We start from the raw sequence: 23,136 nt of genomic DNA on the forward strand, positions 1-23,136 counted from the left end.
CTTCTGGGCATAAAGGAGGAGGGAAAAATCAGTTTCAGTAACTGGAGCATATAGGGTCCTTCAGAATGTGCACATGGGATGGGTGTCCTTTCCCTCGATTTGTTTTATTCTGTTGTTGTTCCTTTGCTCTTTCCCTGCCCGTATGCTGTGCACATGAAGAATCTCTTGCAGCTGTCAGTTGGTAAGTGGGCAGTGGGCTTTTCTGCAAGGCAAAGGGCCGGGCAGCAGCAAGAGCAGCTGCCAGGCAGGAGGGAAGTGCCAGGGCCCTTGTCTTGGGTGGCAGCCCATGCCGGGCCGGGGGGGGGGTGTGCGGGAGGCGTAGGCTCAAGACAGCCACTCATCAAACAGCTTCCAAGAAAACCCTCTGGACAAGGGTTTCTAGCAGGACTGCCTGTGATCTGAGACCTGGGGAAGGATGTGTCCAGAGCTGTGTTGTTTTTGAACACAGCCATTTGGAGTCGGTTCACTGACTGGCATGGCAGGGTTATGTGTGCAGGAGGGAGGTCACATTACAATTCTCAACGTTAAAGCTGTAGGGTCCGATTTCCAGTTTCTCTATTTCCATGTGGCTGAGGTAGGACACATGAAGGTCAGCAAACTTTATACTGTTTGTAACTTTGGTGTAATGTACGCTTTGCATCCTATGGCCCCATACAAAAGCAAAGATGGGCAGCAATGGAAAATAGTCATAAGGGCAGACTGCAGCCCATCACCTCCCTGTCTGCGCCGTGAGAGATTTACCAGGCCTACAACGACTTCTTTAAATACTCAACTCTTACAGAAGCATCTTCACTCACTTTATGCCCCTTGAAACTGCCAGACACATGCAGCAGCCATTGAAGTCTGGTACTTGAGCTCTCATAATTCATGTGGAAGCAGTTTAGGAGACGTCTGACTGTGGGCAGCAGAACTGACAGAGTTGACTCCTCAGTCATTGCATCTACAGCTGAGCACAGCAATTTAAATGGTCGTAGATTTCAGTTAAATTTAATACATTGCAGCAGCTAATGCAGGTTTCTTAGGCAGTTACCAAGACTGTCTACCTATGAGCACTATTCTGCTTAGTTCTCTGTTTGCTGTAGGGCATGAGACCACATATCCCAATTTATCCCCACTAAGAATGTTTAGGAACAAGTTACAAGATATTGAGAGTTTATATAATGTCAGTAAAGTAGCTACAGGCTATTTATGGACAGCATTGCCTCTAAAGAATACTAATTAAAGGGGAGGACTCTACTGTAACATAACACCATACTGGTTGGAATCACTATTTTGATTAAAACTGTACTTTTTCACCTGACTGCTCATCTACACTAAAGGCACTTCTGAACACTAAAGGCACTCTGATCCACAGAGCCCTCTGCTGCCACCTAGGAGCACAGAAAGGTGTTTGGTTTTTTCACCAGGCCACCATTATTAGCTTCTGAAAATGACATACATTAAGGTGACAAGAGTGCTCTTCCATCACCAAATCCGAGGTTCGCAGGGCCTTTGCTAGCTGGCCTAGCGAGGGGATCAACAGCTTATGGTTTTACATTTTAGTAGGTGATAAATTATCCTAGTGAAATTTACTGTTTACCCTATTTACCATGGCCAGCAGGATAGTAGAAGCAGTAAAAGACACGAATCTAATTATCTTGCCAAGCTCATTAAGGAGTCTGTTACACGTGATTCCAGCTGGGTGGCTTGACTGGGCAGCCTGAATATGCTCCAAGCTGCACAAGAAGCCTGTTTGCCTGGGGATCACTGTCACGCCAACAGGGCAGCAACAGGTTACTGGCTCCAGACATTTATGCCACCTGCTTCTGCACTGGCTAGAAACTTACTCCTGGAGCACAGTTCAGCCTAGTTGGTATGGGTGGGCCAGAGGACACTGTATACATTCACTGGAGCAATGCATAAGCTAAATTTGCACATTGTTATTAGCCTGTGATGGTTCTAGGTGAAAGGATACTTGCAGCCATGCCTCTACCTCTCATTCCCCAGCAGAGAGCACTGTAAGAGCAATGTTAGAAGCACAGCCACCTTGGTGCAGTGAGGAATTAGGCATGTGAGGTTTGATCTTTAACAGATCCTGCGCGTGTTCTCTGACTGCACCTCCAGTTTTGCCTATGTATGCCTATCACCCCCCCGGACAATTTGTAGATACTCTGTCTTGTAGCTCCTGTTCCGTTTCACGAAACACATCTCAAAGGGGAGATCAGTTCTAAAAAGCTCAGGCATCGATGACTTTTTCTGAAGCCCTGGCAAACAAAGGCATTGGCACTGTTTGAGCACCTCGCTTGTTTGAGCAATGGCAGAAGTATTACCTGCTCCTGGCTGTCATCACCTTTACTTCCATTTCCTCAGCCAGGTGGAACAAAGAGGTATGTTTACTTGTATCTGCTTGCTTCAAGAGCTGTACAGATGGTCTGTGCAGTGGGCTGCCTCTCCTTCCCCATCATCATTTTCCAGTATTGATCTGAAATTGGGAAAAATATTGACTGTCCAACCTCCCACACTGCTTCACATGCCCAGTGGGATATTGTTAGAAAGTCAGTCTCTTTCTTGCTTCAGCCATCCATTGAATTTGAGCTCTTGGGGTACCACACACTACGATGTGTCTGCTCTTCCATTACACAGTGCACTTCACCTATAGCAGCTGAAAGAAAGAGCACTGCAGAGTGTAGGTATTCAGTCCAGGAGATACAGCTACAGGCAGGGAAATCCGAGAGGAAGACAGGTTTTGTGGTTATGCTGTGAGTGTATCAAAGCACCAGGAGAGTGGGCCAGATCTGGGAAAGCACTATGTTCCAGACACTGTTTTTATAGCATGTTGAGTATTTCTAGGGAATTTCATGAGGATAAATGTGCACAGAAGCATTGTGGCCTCCATAGATCAGACACCACAGGAGCCACATCAGGGGAAGTTCCTAAGTTACTCCCTTGCCAGTACAGCATGAACCCAACCAGGAAAGGGTTGAGCTGGCTATTCTTGGTACTTGTTTTGTCTGGTGGCTTCCTACAAATTGGAGCAAGGACTCACCAACTTGTTCCACATCATTAACAGCTGGCAGCTTCCCAACCATTACCAGCGTACTCTGGATTTTACCCAGCAACTTTGACATGAAAGACATTGCAGCACCACTGCACTCACTGTTTTAGGTCCCAATCCAGCTCCCACTGAAGTCAGTTACTCTTTTTCCACTGAGTGCAGCTGGAGCTAGGTCTGGCATTTCTGTAACAGTTCTGTCTCAAATCCTCAGCTAGCTGAAATATGGGTAAAATAGTCCTACACAGATAGATGCCTGCAACTCAGCTATTTTCTGGCATTCAAATTAAAACCAGCAACACAGTCAAACAAGAGCATGAGGAATTATGTTTCTTTCCTGAAAATACTGAAGGTCGGAACTTAGAGCAGCCAAAGAACCTGGTGAAAGGAATCTAGAAGCCTGCACTAAGTCAGTGTCTGTCAGGAGGCTGATACATAGGCGAAGCTTTGTTCTCTTTTCCAAAGTGCATCCCTGCCAGGAGCACCATCAAAGAAATCTTTCTGGTGGGGATGAAGATACTGATAGCACTCAGCTGCCCTAAGAATGGCTGAGGTCCTTGCTCGTATTTTGGAGGAGCCTTGGGAGAAGTGTATGTCTAAAAGAGTATCCAAAGTCCAGGGGTGTAGGAGCATGCACGTAATAGGAGAGTCTGTGATTCAGGGCTCCAGGAGGAGCAGCTGAAGCATGAGGAGCTACCTGGACCCCATTCAGGAGTGAGCTCAGGGATTGAACATCTTATGAATGGGGAGTGGGCTGGGTGGGGAACTTAAAAGGTACAGGCTCCAGCTTGGTGCTTCCCACCCTCCCAGGGCAACACGCCAGTCCGAGAGCAACATTCCAGTTCCAGCACAACGAAGCGTGAGAGTCACTAACCATACCCTGCATCTTCGATGCAACATCTCTTTCCCTCCCTACTCAAATTAAATTGCTAGAACTGGACTCATATTAAACCATTAGGGTTCCAGTGTGCTAATCCATTCTGTTCTCAAGCTCTGAAGCCTTAAGCTGCTTCCATAAAGCTACATGGGCAAGCAATGGACTGATACCAAAATCAAATGCATTTCAACTTTGGTGGAGCTGAAGACTGAATCCAGAAGCTGTAGCTCAACTCCTTTATGGAATTTGGTGGAGGCAGATTCCCCCACCTCACTGAGGACACAGCCAGGTCTCCCCACTGTGTATGTACAAATAAACTCTTATCCTCCTTTCCGCATGTGTGTGTTGTGTGTTTTAATTGCAACCATGTCTATTTTATTGCTCTTTTAGTGTGTCTTTGTCTTTTTGTCTCTGTAATTTTATTGTGGGGCTAGGCTGTTTTTACTTAATAAGAAATGGTTTCATGAATGCCCTGCAGCTTCCCACTCTCTTCCCAACCTGTGTGCTTTTGCAGAAGGATGGTTATTTATAAAGAAAACGGTGCACACTGTTATTATAACTCCGTATTTCAGCACAGCTGTTGGAAGAGCTGGTGAACCAGCACACACTGAAGTGCCCGCAGCACAAAGACATCACCTGGCTCCATGTTTCATTTCCCATAAACCAGAATAAATGGCATGGTAATAGAAGGGGTGGGCTAGCCATTGACCACAGGCATTCTGTAGGTAGATTTATGCTGCGACTGCAGAGGGCCTGGATCTAGCCTGCCCTGCCTCTCTCCTGCATGTGGTTAAGGAAAGAGCAAGAGAAGAAGAGAAGAAATTAACACAACAGAGAACTTGAAATAAAAGTGTTTTATATCATCTCCCATAAAACATCCCATAAATCCCTGCCCTCCTGCTCCACCCCTCACATGTTTTTCATTTTGCTGCCTAGCTGAAAAACAGAGAAGTGTAGGGTACAAAGCACACATTCTTGGTGGGAGAGGCTCCCCCCTTCCCTACACACTTCCTACTCACACCTTGTCCCTGTGCCTACAGCATGGCATTCTCTTCTGGTAAGTAATCAAAACATGGAGGAATTCAGCATCTGTCTACCATTCGCATAGCTCTAATTCCTCCCCCTCTGACATCTCTGCCCCTCTACCAGCATCCTCAGCTGTCTTCTCCCAGTGCAGGGGAAAGGCTCTCACTTGGGCAGAATTGCTGTGACTTCTCAGCCACCAGCATAAACCCACAGGTAACTGGAACTAGGCCACCAGCAAGGCCCCCAGGCACACTGATCTGTCCCTCCAGTCATGGCACAGAAGGTCACCACAGACAGCTGCCTACAGCAACCCAGAAGGGTTTAGGAAGTGTCTTCCACTTACCAACCCTACAGTCAGAGAACCCGGAGCTCTTCAGAAATTCATCCCCCTGGATGATGCAGCAGCCACTAAGGTTTTCTGAAGACGGCAGAGAATTTATTTCTGTCCTGGAGTTCACTGGCTCACTTAAGTAGCTTTTCTGAATAGTAAGTCTCTAATGCCTGAACATAACCTAAACATCCCAAGTGCTGTATAAATGCTATTAATTACTTTGAGTAGAGCTGGATAAACATGAATGCTAATGCTTCAATTTCAGCATCTACAGCTATGAGAGTTTTGCCATTGGACAGAAACTGCAGCTCAAGAAATTGTTAGATCCACACTCTCCATAGAGTTAGAGGCCCAGTGTCCTCCGAAGCTCTCCGGAGTTGCAATGCTGTCTGTCATTGCTAGCACGGAAGCTAGCATGGAGGCTTCCTTTGCTAGCAAGAGAAATCACAGACAGCAACTAACTTCCAGGATCAGCCAGGTTTCACTCCTCCCACCTCCACCCTCAAGCACTCCTCACCAGAAGGAATGACCTGGTGTAATTCCAGGAGCCAAACAAACAGAGAGGGAGTGAAAACGCCTGCCTGACTTGCACAGAAATGTAGTTGCCTTTATTTTTTAACAAGATCTGGTAGGACAAGCTCCAGGCAGACGCCAAGAACATCTTGTTCAGAGGCAAAGATTTGGAGCAGGTTTATTCCCAGTGTCCTCTCCCTCACTGGGTGGGGACTTACACCAGCTGATACCCATTTTCTCCAACCAGCTGGTGACATACACTGTCAGTCCTGGACTGTGTCAGACTTCAGTTCCAGCCCTTCTGGGAGGAGAGTTGGGTTTTGTTACCATGGCAGTTTGGCATGTAGCTAACCTGGTAGTGACTCTGTGTGTATACGAGAACCACTCAGACAAATACAGTTCAGACCAAGGTTGCATGTGGGTGGAGGCAATGTACTTTAATAGCTCACTGTACAGTGGCTTTTGTATTTTCCACTTCTCCCAGTGCTGCTGGGCCTCATTCTGGCTTTGGCACTGGTATCCAAACCAAACCATCTATCCACTACACTGTGTAAGCTGCCATCCTAACACCCAGCTTTTGCTGGCCTAGCAAGTAACCTGCTGGTGCTTCCCCTCAAAACCACTTACACATTTGGTAACTTTAGACCTTGCCATAAATGGATTCAGCACATGGATCTGCTGGCAAACTGGGGAGTTCTCTAGGCTCTTCTTGGAATTCATGCCAGTCACCTCCAGAAGTGGTCCTTCAGCCCATGCTCTGTTTTCTAACGTGCTGGCCAAGCCAATCCATAAAGGAAATGTTGGATGGGCCCTAAATGCCACTGCAGTTGTGGTACCTTTTTATCTGATCCTCAGGATTCCACTGCAGTTTTAATCCCATTGTCAAGACCTGCATGGTTCACAGCTTAAGGGGATAAGGCAGGTAAAAGGAGAACTATTCCCATTTTATGGATGGGTAGAGATGCCTGTGGGAGTTGGCAAGTTGGCAAGGAGTTGGCTGACTGCAGGGTGTGCCAGTGTGTGATCTTATGGTACGTTGGCTACTGTAAGAAACATGCCCATTGCTAATCTGCAACTCCATGGCATATGTCATCATTTGATGAAGTTCACACTTCTTTGTCATCTCTGACTGAAACAATGAGGAAAGGCAAAGGATGAGAATGAGTTAAGAGGGAATGAGAAGCAGCATAAGCAGATTTAAAAAAATAAATTAGTCACTGCATTCAAGGCAAATGGCAGCCTGTTGATATATCCCACCCGAAGGGGACTGAAAAAGTGACCTCATGCTGCTTGTCAAATACAATCCCATCCCTCCCATGACTACCTAATGCTCCATCTGTCTGGAAGCAAGTCCCCACTGCACCAGGGCCAGCTATACCATAGAGACAGAACACTGCTAGTAATTTTCAATAACTGTGTATTATACAACCCACCCTGGTCAAGGCATTTTCCAGTAATTGTAGGAGCAGCAAACAAATACTAAGTCTTGCACTGTAACATGTACATGATGCAGAATGGTTGAGTGCTTAGGTAAAAGTTTATGTCACGCTATACACACTGGGCAAAAAAACCTTAATTCGTCTTGATATTGCTATTGTGCCTAAAGACCTAGTCATGGACCTGGATCCTCAGCGTGCTGGGTGCTGTGCAACCAGACAAACAGGAGGATCTCTGCCTCAGTTTTGTTGTTCAGCTTGTGTGTAACGCCCTTCGGTAACACAATCCAGACAGGCAGGGCAAACTGCAACCACCATCCCAGCAGCAGCTGATGCGTCTTGTGCAGCTGATGAACTATGCAAGAACCAACCACAGATTACCACCTGGGCAGGGAGAGTAGAGCTGCAGAAAGTCTCAGTCCCTCTTATCCAGGAGCACAGGCACAGAAGATAAGGAAGAAAGTGTGCCACTTTCTCCACAGACTGCTGCTCTTTCCTTCCTCCCTCCCATTTCTGAGGCATCTAAAAATCCAGGGACAGCTTTCTGCTTCCCATTCATGCCAAACTTTTGTCACAGCAAAGCAAGATGCAAGTCATGTCTGAGCCATGCTCTTAGTACCCAGGCTACTTCCATGCAGAACAAGGTCATACTCTGTCCCTAGCTACTAGCACACATACCCATATACCCAGCCACAGAACCGGACCAACACTGGCAGAGTTGCAGCCTGCTCTAGTGCTTCCTATTTCTTTTGCTGTTAGTTTCAAGGATGAACCCAAAAAGTAACCCATTATTGACTAAAGTCTAGCAAAGCTCTTGGGACCCAGGTTGCTGTTCAGAGACTGTAAGGAGTGTGCCAAGAGGCTGTGTTGCCTTGAGGATCCTTGGGAAACAGTCTGTGTGTAAATCTTTCCCCTTGGATGTGTTTCATGGAGCCATCCAGAGTCTTGTTAAAGCCACAGACAACAGAGAGGTGGCAGGCAGTAGCAGGTGGCTGGATACGATGGTGCAGGAGGCCACCTGAAAGGACCAGGACACCACAGTGCCTCTGCCTGGGTATAGTTTGTCAAGAGCTCTGAGCAGAGGTTGAGCTTCAGCCAATTTGGCTTGCACAAGTAGCTTTTCACTGAGGATTTTATGGGGCTCCCTGGGACCACAGGCAGTGGCAGCCCCTCTCTCGCCCCACCTCATTGCCCTGACGCTAAGTTCTTTTACAATTATTATCTGAAGTCAGTGTTTAGCTGTTGCCCAGGTAACAGCTCAAACATGCCTCACCTCATGGCCTCCCTGCAGCTTCGCATGGCTGCTGGAGAGCTGGGAAGCAGACTTGGTGCCAGGCACTGAGGAAATGAGCTCTGCAGCCTCCCCGGGACATCCCAGAATATTGGAGAACTTGGAGGAGAAACATCCCCAGCCAGATTCCTGGGCAGGCACCTCATCCAGCACACAGCGCCTGACACAAAATCCACAGGATCCCCCCACACCCCTCACATCCTTCGGTTTCTCCGAACACATACAAACCCATGAGGCAAATGCAGGCCAGCTCACACCACTCCCATTGGTACCTCTCCCCTACCTGCGAAGGCAGGCCCCACGACATATCCTCTGAAAGATATGTGTGCTCTGACACACGTGAGGAATACTTACAGCCAAGGATATAATCCTGCAGTACATACCCTGTCCTCCTGAGCCACAGCCTGAACTGAGATACGTGAACTCAACACACACAGCCTTTCAGTCCATGCAAGGGGTTAAGGAGCTGGAATGAAGGTTGTGGCAGGCACTCAGCGATCCTATACTGCTAATGCAGGCAACTGACTCACTGAATAAAACTGATACTATCAAGCCTGGTGTCCCTGCTACAGCCTTCGTATCAACGTGCTCATCTCCCAAGTCAAAACACAGTTCTTGCAGTGTTGAGGTTCAACCTGCTATCAGGAAACAAAATAAACACATCTGCATGTTGCTTGGTATATCAGGCTCGAAATGAGGGTGCTGACAAAGAGAATGGGACCTACAGTGCTGGTGCCTTGCATGTATTTCTGGCCTAATGCACAAGGAAACAAATAGCAAGTTGGGTTACAAGCAATAACATGTAGGAGGCAAGTGCTGTGCCCCCGGTGCTGCAGGTCATTTGCTGGAGTGGGGGTCACGTCAAACAGGGAAACTATAGCCATTTAGCAATTTCAGTTCCTCTGTGCCCGTAAATCTGCAGAGGGATTTTTTTTTTTTGTTATCTCTGTGGCAGTGTTGCACTCTAGCTCTTAGCCCCCAGACAAAACCCAGAATTGAGAAGGAGTTCATGTAGCCTCCCTTACCTAGATACAATCCGGCCTTCAGTGGTTCACTGTCCTTAGTCAAAATACATATTGTCACTCACATGTTCCATGGGGAAATACATCAGCTTTGCTTGTGACTCTGTATTTACTAGCAGAGGGTCCTGCTGCAGCTGTATCAGGGTGGATTTAACAGGCAGCTAACACTTGTTTGTTCTTCCTTTCCAGCAACCCCCCCTCCCCAGTATGTCAGTCTGCCTTCCCAGCCCAAGCCCAGCCTCAGCTTGGATCTGTCCAGGCTAGTGAAGGTGAGTCTGTGATGTTTTGGGCCTCTTGCACTCAATGGTGCATTGAAGCACATCAGGAAAGGATAAGGTCAGGTATTTCCTTTGGGCTGGGTGCCCAGTAGCTTTGGAGCAGGAGAGGAAGAGAGTTTCCAAGTCCCCTTCAGAAAGTGGGGCCAGTGCTACTCTGGCATGGCAGGAGGAGAGAAGGCTCTTGCCAAGTCTCTGGACCCCTGATCAAACGCATTGGGGCACCTCCTTTGTGCTAACAGATGAAACTGCTCCTCTCATGAACTTGGGTACCCAATGCCAAGTTTAGATACAGTCTAGACGCAGTAGTGTATTTATAACCTTGGCACATGATGTGGCAGGCAGTGGGGTATAAATAACATTCAAAAACGATGAGGTGCAAAGTTATTTATACATCAGGGTGCTGAATGTAGGGTACCACAGCCCCAAGGGCTAAGGTCACAGCTTACTGGAGACAGAAAGAAGCTGCCCTGTCAGCAGGAGTGGGTGTTCGGAGAATGGGACACAACAGGAGCTAAGATCACTGTCTAATCCCATACCTGATCTCCAGCAAGACACCAAACTGACCACATCTCACTGGTAATTTTGAACTGCAGTAGGTTTTTCTTCAAGAATAAATTTGATTTTACCTGTTGCCACAAGAGATGAAAAGAGTGAGGAGTAGCTGAATGGCTCAGCCATTGCCCAAGATGTGGACAAATCTCCATTCAATCTCAAGAGCAAAAATGTCCATATTCATCTGGTAATATTCACAATAAAACTCTGCTGACAGTTTGACACCGTCCAGTGGATTGAGTGGTAGCAACTCTCTCACAAGTCTAAGAACTGACTAATTCATGGCAGTAACAGAAGTCAGCATCTGTACTGCATCTTGTGTACAAGAGAACATGAGTACAATGAGCCTGCAGGCTGTTCAGGCTCTGAGGGAGTAAGGCATTCCTGGATATACAATCTCAGCAGCTCCTTGCAATTAATTCAATTTTATATGACATAGATGCAGTCCACTATCAAGCAAGGTTTGGGTGACATTGTCCTGAGCCGACAATGTCAGCTAAAGATCTGGTTGAGGAAACAGAAGAGTTACAGAATGATTTGTTCCAGAACCTTAGCCTGTTTATGGATAAAATTGATCTAAAGGAGGGTTAATATCTATGGACCTCTAAGAGCTCTTGGGCTGAAACAGGATGGAAGCACAATGTGTTATTATTTGCCCAGGAGTCTGAGCTTTAAGCCAGCTCTCTGGCTTCCTTGTGGAAACTGCACCCTTAGAGTAAGCTCACAAGATTATTTTGATTCCATCTTGGCCTTGATACAGGAACCAGATAGTGTTTTTAAGTGCTTATACATCTCACCAGGCAGCAGCTCTCTGGTATGTTATTGTAGTGTGGCTAAGTCATGTCTGGTGGCTATTAATGTCCCAAGCCTCTTAGAACATGGACACCCTGTAAGACAGGCTAGCTGAGACAGCCAGGCAAAGTGACAGGATCAGTCAATGATAACAGGGTGAAGGAAGTCTCCATGTCAAATCTTCCTTCAGCCCTTCAGGGAAAGGAGTGTCACATCAAGAGCTGGACATGACTGCTCTTCCCTCTCCTTGCTACAGAGGGTTTTAGGTTACTGTCTCTGGGTGGGGAGAACTGGTTCTGCAGGTAATGGTGGGGGAGCAGAAGGGGAAGAGTAAGGTTGGACTCGTGTGGCAATAAATACCCATCCGTGTCCTTTGTGTGACTTGCATGTCATGAAACACCTCAACCTTCCACCTGGAAAGAAACTTTTACAGACATAATTGGCTTTAATAATAGCTTGCACAAACATAGTACTTTCTCCTGAGTATCCCACGCACTGGGCAAACATCTGTCCTACAAACCTCTGCCCTGAACACAGAGATGTCACTGTCACTCCTACGTAGAGATGGATTATCCAAGCAGAAAGTATACTGCCCAAATGTTAGCTCATCCTAGAAGTCAGAGAAAGGTCAAAGAATCAAATCCTCCAGTGCTTTCACTAGGCAAATGTCCCTTCTCCCTAGCAAGTTTTTAAGGAGCCTGTTTTCCTAATCCGTGAGAGTAGCCTTACTCGGTTTCTCTCTAGCCATGAACATGGGCCCCCAGTTCTGTGCTGTACGACACTCAGATAAACTGTGGGGCAAACACCTCCCACTTAGAGCTGTAGTTTTGTATGTTGACTTTGCAAGGGTTCAAAGCAAAGATACCATCTTTCATTATGTGCAATGGAAAGAGTTTCAGCAAAACAAGATTCTCCCATACTGCAAGAATCAGAACATGCCATTTCCCCACGCTAAGTCCCATTTCACACTGGTGTGGATCTTGGGGCTCTCTGCTTTCAAGTATCTGCTGCCTTTTCTGTAAAGTGAAGGGAGATATCAGCAGAGACTGGTTTCTGCAGCATCTAGTCTTTGGAGGGAGAGGGTCAGACAACACAGTCCAGAGGCACTTGCAGATCTTGGAAGCTTTCTGGTGGGGAGGCCTCATTATCAGTAATCAGTGCTATGATTTGTCAGAATGGCCTCTCCTCTCTCTCATGCCCAACTACCTGTGAGAAATTATGTTGGCCCAGGCACTTGAACTGGATTTCAACAGAGAAAGAATTGAGCAGGGCAGTGAACCACTGCCCATCTCAGTGGGCCAAATCCTTCATCTGACAGCCATAAATGCAAGAGTGAGGGGGAAGTGTCAGCATTGGGATGCTGAATCATCTCATCCCAGAACAAGCCTTTGAGAGGTCACCTAGTTCATTCTGCACAGACTGGGGAAGAACTACATCAGCATCCTTCCTGGCAGCTTGCTCATTGCACCCTCCCAGCTGCAAAGAACCAAAGACTCTCCCTTCTATTGAAAAAATGCTTGCGCCCTTCTCGGGCTACTACTGAGCACATGGTCCAAACATCTTCTGAATGCCCTACGCTGCACCACAAGCTACAACCCATCTGCACTTTTACATGTGAAGGCAACAAAGTGTAGTCTACTTTATCTGAGCCAACTATCTGCGTAGCACAGACCATTTTTTGACTTCCAGCCTAACATTAACCAAAGTGTTGAGACTTTACAGGTATGAAAAATAGGAAAAAGAAATGTGTGTGAAAGAGAGAGGCAGGGAGAAATGATAAAGATCAGCCTGTCTCATGCTTCCTCTTCCTCCTCCCCTCCTCCTTTTCTATCCTCAAGCAGCTGTAGGGCATGATTTGATTTGTGCTGGACTGAGAGGATGCTGCCAGGTCAGCAGGATATATTGTCCATTTAGACACAAGGAGTATTATTTAGTCTAGAGACTCTCAAAGGAAATATCCACTTGCACGTGAAAAATCTCTGGAATTCCATTTGCTCCTTCCAGTGTCCCTGTATCTGCAACCTCCAAAATGCAGTTGCTGCTTTCTCCATTCTCTGCTGGCTCTGGACTTCAGCTGCTCTTTGTTCAGCTGAGCTCACAGTGAGTTTTTGCCTGCACCAGACATGTTAAATAGCAGGTTGAAAGTTTTTCCTATATCCCCAACAGATTTGCTCATAGATGATTTGCCGATGACTGCTTGAAAGGGAAAGTTTTCAAGCTTCTTTGGAAAGGAGACTTTGTGCTGCTCACCCAGACCAGTATCTACCCTCAGTGGAAGGTGCTGACATAGCATGGTGCCAGGAGAGTTTGTAAAAACAGCCAGTGGATAGAGAGGAGTGGGAGAGGAGGCAGGTGTTGATCCTATCTCAGTTCGAATTATGGAAATAGATTGACCTCTTTTCCCAGGTTTTTGTTTTGATTCACTCCTAGGTTCTCTCCCTGCACTCCACTCCTGCCCTGTGTTAGTTTCCTTCATTGCAAAAATAGCGTAAAGCTATCTAAGACACTGAACGGCCTGCAATACCGTAGCAGTTGAATGTTCAAGTACCATGAGTATATTATATTTGTAGTGCTTCTGTGAGGTCAGCCAGTGCATTGTTCCCAGGTGTGTAGAGAGCAGGGGTGTTTGCCTAAGGTCATACATAACATCTGGGAAGAAGGAAGGGGTTGAATCCAGGTCTCTCAAGTTGCAAAGAGAAAATAACAAAGTAGGGAGCAGATAGGGAGAAAGATTTCAACAAGCAAGACTCATTCTCTCATTGAAACATCTCTAAATGTCAGTTAGCTAAAATAGCAAACCCACCATTTTGCTTCTATTTTCAAGAGGACCAAACCAAGCCCAGGTATTTTGTTCAGAACACCTGGTTTTCGAACCATCACCCTCAAAATGTCCATGTTAGAATCTCACCCTCACCCCTGCCCATCACACCCACAGTAACCTGCTGGATGACTGAGCATAATTCCCTCATCTGCCAAGGAAACCAACATGTCAGCCTGCAGTGATCTGTGTCCACTCGATTTTTCACTGACAGGGTGGAGCTCAGTGGCACACAGAAATACAAGGCGGTATGGCTACATGGATTAGAACCAGGGAAAAATTCATACTACGGTTTTCTCTTTCATGGTTTTCTCTTCTCACAGCAGTGAGGACAGCTGGAAAGCTACGTGAATGTCCTTTACCTAGAGAGGCTCTGTGTCTGGGGGAACAGGCAGTCTTGCTAGAAAGGTGATTTCTCTATAAACCAGCCTGTAGCTTTGACTCCTCTCACAGCGCAATGACTGAGAGCACTCAAAGTGGGGAGGCAGAACAGTGGCATAAAGGATATGATGGCAAAGCTGCAGCAGCCTCCCTCCAGGTGTCCATTACACAAAATTTCCAGCCAGACAGTTGGCTCTGATCTTTCCCTTTCTCCATGACTTGGGTATCCGTTGTCCCAAGCTTTCCCTGGAAACCCCAAGTAATGGACACTTGCTTCTATGTTGCTTCTACTTTGCCGTCAATACCAGACAGAAAGGGGGCCTGGGAAGTCTGACAACATGTCAAATGCATTTTCTCTGACTAGTAAACTGGGCAATTTCATAAACCGGTAGAGCTGAGAGCATCTGTGCTCTCTAATGAATGCAAGCCACAGGTACATGAACACAATTCACATCTCCATGGGCTTGGATGAAGTGGGAGGCATAAAAGACATCAGAGCAAGAGAGAGGCTCCAAGAAGCTCCTGGACACAAAAGCAGATTTCAAAGACTTCTTCCCATTCTGACCAGGAAGGGAAGTGGGAATGGCATCTTAAAAGAGCTAGTAGTCTAGCAGCAATTGTGTAGAGAAAGAACGGGCAAAACAAAGGCTCCCATTTTGATGTGCAGTTGTGGTGCAGTATCAGCGTTCCCACACTGGGTAAGGGCGGCTGCCCTGTACAGACGGCTGCAGGGCATCTGGGCCTTGTTTCTCTCACTGTAGGTCTCCTTTTATTTCTGAGGAGAGGGCTGCATGGGGTGGCCTAAACCACTAATATCTGGCTTCCTCCTCCACAGCCCTTTCCTTTGCAGGCATAAGAACCCGCAAAACCCAGGCATGAATATGTGGGAATGAGGAGACATGGCAGGCACCCAGGACAAGCTGAGGAAGCCTGCACAGGGAAAGGTCATGGCTTGTGTTCGCTGCTCCCAATCCCCAACACTCCTTCCTGGTGAGCAGATGAGGCACTAATCAAAACTTGAATCTACAAGGACTGAGTAGGTTTATCCCCAGTGCTCCTTCACACCCCCTTAGCAGCAGGACAGCAATTGGCTTCAAGGCTTTAAAGATGACAGGGCTGACAAAAGTACCCAGCCCCTTTGTATGGGGAGATGGATGGGAGACAGTCCTAGCAGCTGCAGTAAGACCATGATGCCAAGTGCAGCCAGATTTCACAGAGCTCTGTGCTAAGCTGTACAGTCTCCATTCAGCTGTCTCTGCAGCTGTGCTTAGCTTTCCCTTATTCCCATCCAGGAATATCAATCACACAACCAGCTCTCTCTGGGCTGTATTAAGTCCTTGCACCATGTACTGTAGTGGTCCACCCCTACCTGGAGAGTAATAAGCAGTCTCCTCCCTCCAGCACCATCCCTCACTGGCACTAATCCCTCAGCTCAGGTGACCGGCCCCATATGCCTAAAGCGGTGGCCCAGGCTTGCCTAAGAGCCTCGGAGCCAGAACCTAGTTATGCCCATGCACGCTTTCCCTTCATCCCTTCCCAACGCCTTCACACTTCCCCAGGCTTACTGGTGGAGATCTGTATCATTGTATTCCCTGTCTTGTTATTAAGATTTATCTTTTAAAGAGCTTACTGAGATTGCTGTAGTGACGCACTTGCCCAGTGATGTCATTACCCTCACCACAGCTTCCAAGGCATTTTTGAGTCATTCTGTTGCCACACAAGCAGAGCTATTCGGCTGAATAATAAAAACACCTTCCCCTCCTAGAGCAGTAGACACTCAAGGACAGGGAGTGAACAGGCTCACATGCACTCGCCTGGTCCTGGGAGTGAGAAAGTCTGGTGGATTTGCAGCCATCTCTTACCCACTCTGGGCTGGCAAACTTGACTGGGTTCTTTCCCTCAATCCCTTGCTGTAGTTTTAACCTGTTGTTCCCCATCTTTACCCTTATGATTAGGCCAAGTGCTATTCCTATTTGAACAGAAGTTTGTGCTAATTTTGAAGAGAAGAAACACTTCCCCTCACTCCTTCCCTACCTAAGTTTGGCAGAAGTGAGCAGTACTCTCCAGTTTCTTTAATACTTGAGCCTAACTGATGCTATCTTCTTCTCACCACTGGATCACAGCCTGCATCCTTGTCCTTACTCCTCACAGTTGGAGGAGAAACTCAGGTGTAAGATGTAGCTCAGGAACAAGGAGGAACATTGTCTTTACAGTATGTAAGACTGATATGTAACGCAGCATAACTTTAGCAGCATGAAAAGATTGCTAGGGAATTCTTAGGATTGGGAAGGAAGGAAATGATACAAACAAACTAGATCCAACACACTTTCTATTGTTAAAGATTCCTGAGATATTCATACACACACACAAGAAAGAGCCAGTTCTGCTTTACACAACCACCTTTTGTCTCCTAAAATTTTTCTAGGAATTTTACGTCCAAGCTTTGTACATTTCTCATTTCCAGTGCTAAAAGTTATCAGATGCCATAGAGAAACAGACAGTAAATTACACTGTAAAGCAAGAACACTTTTCTACACTATGGGCAATCTATCTATTTAGCCAACACTTGTAAGCTTCAAACCACACCTGATCATGACACACAACAGAACAGTAATGTCCCAATGAGACACTGGCTGGCTATGTTTTCACCTCATGTGCTGCTCCCAGCCTAATTAGGGAGTGCCTCCCAAAAGGGGCAGTGTCATGGATCTGTGCGCTTTAGTGAAGAGCCATGACAGCTTGTATGCAATTCCTTTGATCTACGTAGTATGGGGGTAGCACAAGGGTCCTTTCTCCGATTTTGAGTAGATGTGTCCTGCTCGACCATGGCCTCACTCACAGAGGAGGAGAGAGCTCTTGGCAATTCACTTGTTGCAAAAACACTACTTCTGACTTGGTTTCTCCCCCTGCTTGGTGCGCAGACACTGACCATGGCCTCGTGATAAGGGAATCATTGTTGAGAAGTTATAAATAGCTATCAGGCAGGGGTCACCAAGTCTGCGTTACTCACAACAAATGTGTCAGCCAAAGTTCTTCCATCAGGAAACTGCATTTCCCACCCTTGTCTGTCTCACTCTCTCCTCCCTTCCTAGAGGTGTCTGCACCACAGGGTATTAACTCCTCTCTCTCCAAGTTTGTTTCCTCTCCAGTTCCCATTCCCTTTCCTTTCTTTAGTGTGGCAGGGAGAGAGACATGCAGGCACTCACTTTAACAATGACATCGTTCATCAGGATCCTCTCCTGTCCTGACACCATGGTTTGGAAAGTGCATTCTGACATAGAATAGGGAGGTGCCTAACCAATGCTGCCCTTGTGACAATAATTAATGTAATTTAAGCACTGTGCTCAGTAAAGAAGCTACAGTCAGGTCATACTAGTGAGTCAGAGTAGAGAGAAGTGAATAAGGGATGGCAAGTTGCAACACTGAGCTGCTCAGGACAACTCCTCAAGTTTGGGGAAAAGAAATGCCAGAGGCATCAGTAAATCCACTGAGGAAAAGGCAGTGCTGCATAAATGTCAAGCAGTCCTTTGTCACAGCCTATGGGAACCTCTGCTGGGGAGCCAAAATTGAGATTAGGCCATTTCTACGTAGCAGAGAAAAGGCTGTAAAGGGTGGCAATGTTGGTCCCAAAGACATGGCTGAGATTACAGGGAAATTAGCATTACACAGTTGTCTTTTATAGACACCCAGGGGCAGGTGAAAGGGAGGACAGGGCTCTGTTTTCCCCTGAAGTATCTGTACTAGCTATTCTCAGAAGTTACTGAGCAGAAAACTCAATGACACGAGTTCCTAAAATAGCAAGTTATATGGACTAAGTTTTTTAAAATTTTGACTCACCCATTTGTACACTTCTAATGGTAAAGGTCTTCACTCTGTGGAAACTCTGCCTACCAGAACTTGAGCTGACTCAAGGGAACATTTATTTTGGGAGACTGTCTTTTAAAAAGAAAACGAGGGGATCAAACTCTGAGCACTATTCACGTTTATTCTTGCCTTCAGTGAACTGCTTCCTGTGCAGACAGAGTAACATAAAAACTAGGCAACACCCAAACCCAGAAGCACTGTGTCCCTGCAAAGGGAGCTCTGGGCTGGAATTCAAGAGACTTTGGCTCAATTCCTAACTCTACACTGGCCTTTTGACTGCAATTCAATGAGTCAATTCATTGATCCATGCCTCAGTTTCCCTACTTCTGTAACAGATACAGACATCCTTGGGGGCCTATTCCCAAACACTGCTAAGTAAGTGTTAAACGCTGCTAATGAGCTAGCCTAATTCAGCCTCCACATGATCCCTGTTCCTAATGTGTTTATTAGGCTTCATTCTTTCTAAAGGATTCTGTACTTCAAACACTTCTCCTTAGAATAAAAGGCAAGAAATTATATACTAATAAGCAAACAAACAGCTTCATCAGCCAGGAAGAAAAAAAAAAAATGCAGACAAAGAGACTTATTTGGCTAGGTGACATCCTGCCCAGGCAAATTGCTAATTGCCAAAGAAGCATCTTGTGAACAGAGCTGTTTTTGTGTCCTCCAGTGAGGGTGTGTTCAATCTGGGGAACAGGGCAAGATGGAAACTACACAGAAATGAACTCCTTTAGCTGGGGAGAAGGAGAAAGGCTATGTAAAGATGACCCTAACAAGGTCACATCAGGAGTCAGCCCTCCCTTTTTCAATGACAACCTCATGAAGGCACAACAGAGGCTGGGCTGACCCTAGTGTCTGTCTCCTCCGGCACCTCAAGGTGTGTGGTTTCAAATCCTGTCTGCCTCCTGGTCCTACTGAGCAGCAGTGAAAGCCAACAGAGAGGCCGGAATAAAAAAAAGAGAACAACCTAACCCCAAATCTCTTTAAAGGAAGTCAAAGGCCAGATGTTCCTTGCTTCCTGTCTGCTGCCGCCACAGTCGCCATAGCCTGTGGTTGTGGTTAGTCTGTCTAGCGCTTGTATGTGAGAGACGGAAACTGTTTACTGGAAACTCCCCCCAGCTCTGTGGCTGATCATCTGCAGCACCATCCGACAGCCGATGGCCTTGCAAAACCCAAGGTTTATCTCAAAATGGGAGGTTTTGTTTCTGCTGGGCTCATGTTGCCAAGATTCAGAAAGGTGTTCCTCCCTCAAAATGTAAGATACGCAAGCATGAAATTATTTTTTAAAAAAAAAAAGTGTACTTTGGACTAGTTTTAAAAGAAATACAGCAGAAAATGGTTTATATCTTTACAACTCTTGCTGTGATAGCATCATTCTATGCTTTATGCAAGAGCAAAGATTGACCTTGTAATCAAAATTAACCATTTTCAGCAGGCAAATACTGACAGAAATATCTACTAAAATTACAGTTAATTCAATCAACCATTTTCTGCTTGTGAAGTTACAGAAGCTCTTCCTTGACATCAGTGGGCGTTTAGACTGGAAACAATCTTTTGGATGGAGTCCTTCAAAAGCCACTGTTTAAGTAAAGCAAGGAGAAGAATCAAATCCAGTCTGTTTCCAACAAGTAAAGGGGAAGCAATAAGGGGCGCAGCAGAAAAGTTACGCTTTTTAAGCACTATCTACTGCTCTTCCTAATCCTACTAAGGAAGCATAGGCTAAGTTAGACCAGCAAAGTGTATAGGATCTGCACAACTCTTGTTCTTGCCATACAATTTATAAGTCTAAGTCCAGTTTGGACAGTGGCAGATGATGAGTCTGTACCAGGTGACAATATACCTGGTGGAATCAGGATAAAACATTTCTAACCAGCAAGCAAAGAGAGAACACTGATTATGGGATTTGTAAAATGACTACGTAGATGCTCAATGGGTTTAAAGAATCTATCTGGGTCTTGTGGTAGGAGGTAAAATCAGAGCCTAACAGTCCAGATAATGTAGAGCACAGAGAATATTTACGTGCCAGACTTGCAGGACACCATGAAATCAGAAAAAGGCAGTACACATCTCTATCTCCATTTGTACCGATTAACGAGCACATTCTTCCCTGATGGTAAGTTACGGAAAACCCTCCCACGCAACCCAGGAAGTGCCAGGAACAGACACCAGTCCTATTTACTAGTACCCACTGTGGATGCCAACACTGTGTAATAGCTGTGGATAGTATGTGTCTGGCAGCTCTACCATCTGGCCAGCACTGCACTCTTTGCTAGAGAACAATAGCGCAGAAAGATGGTAATAGCAAGCCTCACGTTGCTCCCTTTGGCTCTTCACTCGGAGGAACTGGGAAGATTTAAAGACATTGTCTAACAGAAATAAAGGTGCCTTTTGGGCTCTGCCTTTGTGGGCGGCCAGTGGCTTTCACACAGAAGTGATATTCCCCTCTCCCCCCAAATGAAATCTTTCTGGCAGGAGAGAACCTGAAATCAATCCCCACACCCTGAACAGCAATCTCTTTTCCATCTTGTTTTACTATATACAAATATTCTCACTCCCTTTTGTAATACAGGTGAATGAAAGAACTATGTTTCAGTGAAGGAAAATACAAGTGCATATGCTTTGTTGTAGCGTAGAGCAATGAGGAGGTACTTCTTTAAACAGTTGGGAAGCTTTCTGTTGGCGCTATATCCTGTGCTAGGGAGCACTCCAGAAACTAGCAGGATGTACAGAGTCAGGAATAAAATGTTAGCGTATGTTTAGTAAACACCATTATATTGGATCACGTTTCTTCACATTGCTTCTCTGTAACTGGCTGCCTATGAATCAAACACAAAAAATAAATACAGTTGTCTCTACTACAGAAAAGAAATTGTAAGCAGGCAGAGCACAGAAAGCAAAGCAGACCAGCTGCGTGGCATATTTTGGCCACTGCTGAATAGGTGGAGTGTATAAGATGGGACAGCATGTATACACATTGCTAACAACTGCTCACAGCTCTCCTGAGATCAGAGCACAGCAAGTAATCCAGCACAACTTTTGAGAGGCTGGACAAGTCTGCAGTGAAGTGGAACTAGAAGCAGGACACACACAATTTATCTAAAATATTGACAAGGCCCTGATAAACCATATTAATTCTTATCCTGCATGTAGAAAACTGTATTTTTTTCTGCTTGAGATATACAGAGGGCAACAATAACAGTCTTAGTAAAAATATGTGCAATGCCTGGGGGTAAAAAGCACTGCAGAATATCATAGCACTATTTCTCCGTGCAGATTAGGGCCTTGGGGACCTCATGGCCATTCTTTCCCTTCCTTACGCAGGGCACACTCTCTCTGTCTTTTATTTAATTGCGGTGTAATCCTGATTAGTTACAGCTCGTTCCTTGCTTCTCCACAAAGCCATGTGGGCAGCACCACTCGCACAAGGCTGTCTGCCTCGGCTCTCTGAAGCAGAGCCAGAGCAGGAGGAATGAACCACTGCACTGTCTGGCCCCCTCTTTGTCAGGAAGCTGTTCTGCTTGTAGCAGAGACAGAGGCCTTCGAGGTGGCTGCAGGAGGATGTCATCCTCTCCACATGCGGTGGAAAAAGGAGGGGGGCAGAGAAGGAGTGCAGAGCAGGGGACCTGCACAGGGAGGAAGAGTATAAAGCAGGAAAGAGAGGCGAGGAAGAACAAAACCAAGGGAGCAGAGCAGCAAGAAAAGTGAATCCAGCCGCTGGTATAAATTACTTCAGAAACGCTGAGCTGAACCAGTCTGAGGGACTGGATCAATTCCATCTGTGGTATCAATCCATTGATGTCAGCAGACAGACGTACTATGCAGTTGGATTTGACCACTTCAATGGGGCAAACTTTGTTCCCTTCAGAAATATCTTCATCTGGTAAAGCACAGACTTCTGGCAGCCCTTTGGCTTGGGACAGCGGGCTTGGACACTTGGGTGCCATTCTGTCTGGTGCACATGGCCACACTCATTACTTATGTACAATGTGTGCTCCAGTCCAAAGCATAATTTGCTCATGCATCACACCTTATGCCCTCTCTTACACCTGGGGATAGGTGAGCATAAGAGATTACTAAAGTCAGTGTCATCCATCACACTAATTTCTACTAGTGCTTTAAAGCAGACCAGTGGATAAGAAATAAGTAACCCAGAGCTAAATGATTTCCTACAGATGAAACCCTCGTGCCCCTCTGACATTTCCAGTGCCACCTCTGCTCTTAGAAGGTTGTATCTTATACCAGTTTGTCTGTGTGACCTTAAGAAAGTGATTTGCTAATTAAACACAACATTTTCAACCTATGAAGTCTGCTTAACCAGCATGAACTATTCTCTTTCAAGTGGTTTTGGCTGCAATTCACAATAATTAGGGGGATTTTCCATGCTTGTCCTTCTCTTTTTAAGCAAAGCTGATTTTTCTGCCTCTGATGCTTAGCCTGGGTGGCATTTGGCCACCAGCTATGTGCAGGAATCATATGTACATCCAGTGATCTTAACCTGGCAGAAAGGAGCAAGGAGTAAACGTAGGGGGTTGAACTCCACTGATTCTCCCCATCATTCAGCTCACTTCCTTGGTGATTTATTCATGCCAAAAAGGAGCTGGTTATACTTCTGTAATCACCAGGAAGGAACCGACAGCTTCATACCAGTGAATGAGAGCAGCATTGCATTCAAAATCTCCCTAGATAGATAGTGCCTTGGGTCATAGTACTCTAACAAGTTGAATCATGTATCCTTACGGTCACAAACAAAGCAGGCAAATTCTTTGGGGTCTGTGTCTTTTGCAAACTTCCTACTGTGGCTGACTTGTGACCTGACTTGTCTCACACATAGCAAACTGGCTGTGCAGGGAAAAAAATTCATCACAGACATTTCCTCCGGCAGTGGCAAATAAATCCTGGCTAATTCCATGCCACTAAGAACCAA

This window comes from Nyctibius grandis, chromosome 17, assembly GCF_013368605.1.
Source record: "Nyctibius grandis isolate bNycGra1 chromosome 17, bNycGra1.pri, whole genome shotgun sequence".
Taxonomy (NCBI): domain Eukaryota; kingdom Metazoa; phylum Chordata; class Aves; order Nyctibiiformes; family Nyctibiidae; genus Nyctibius; species Nyctibius grandis.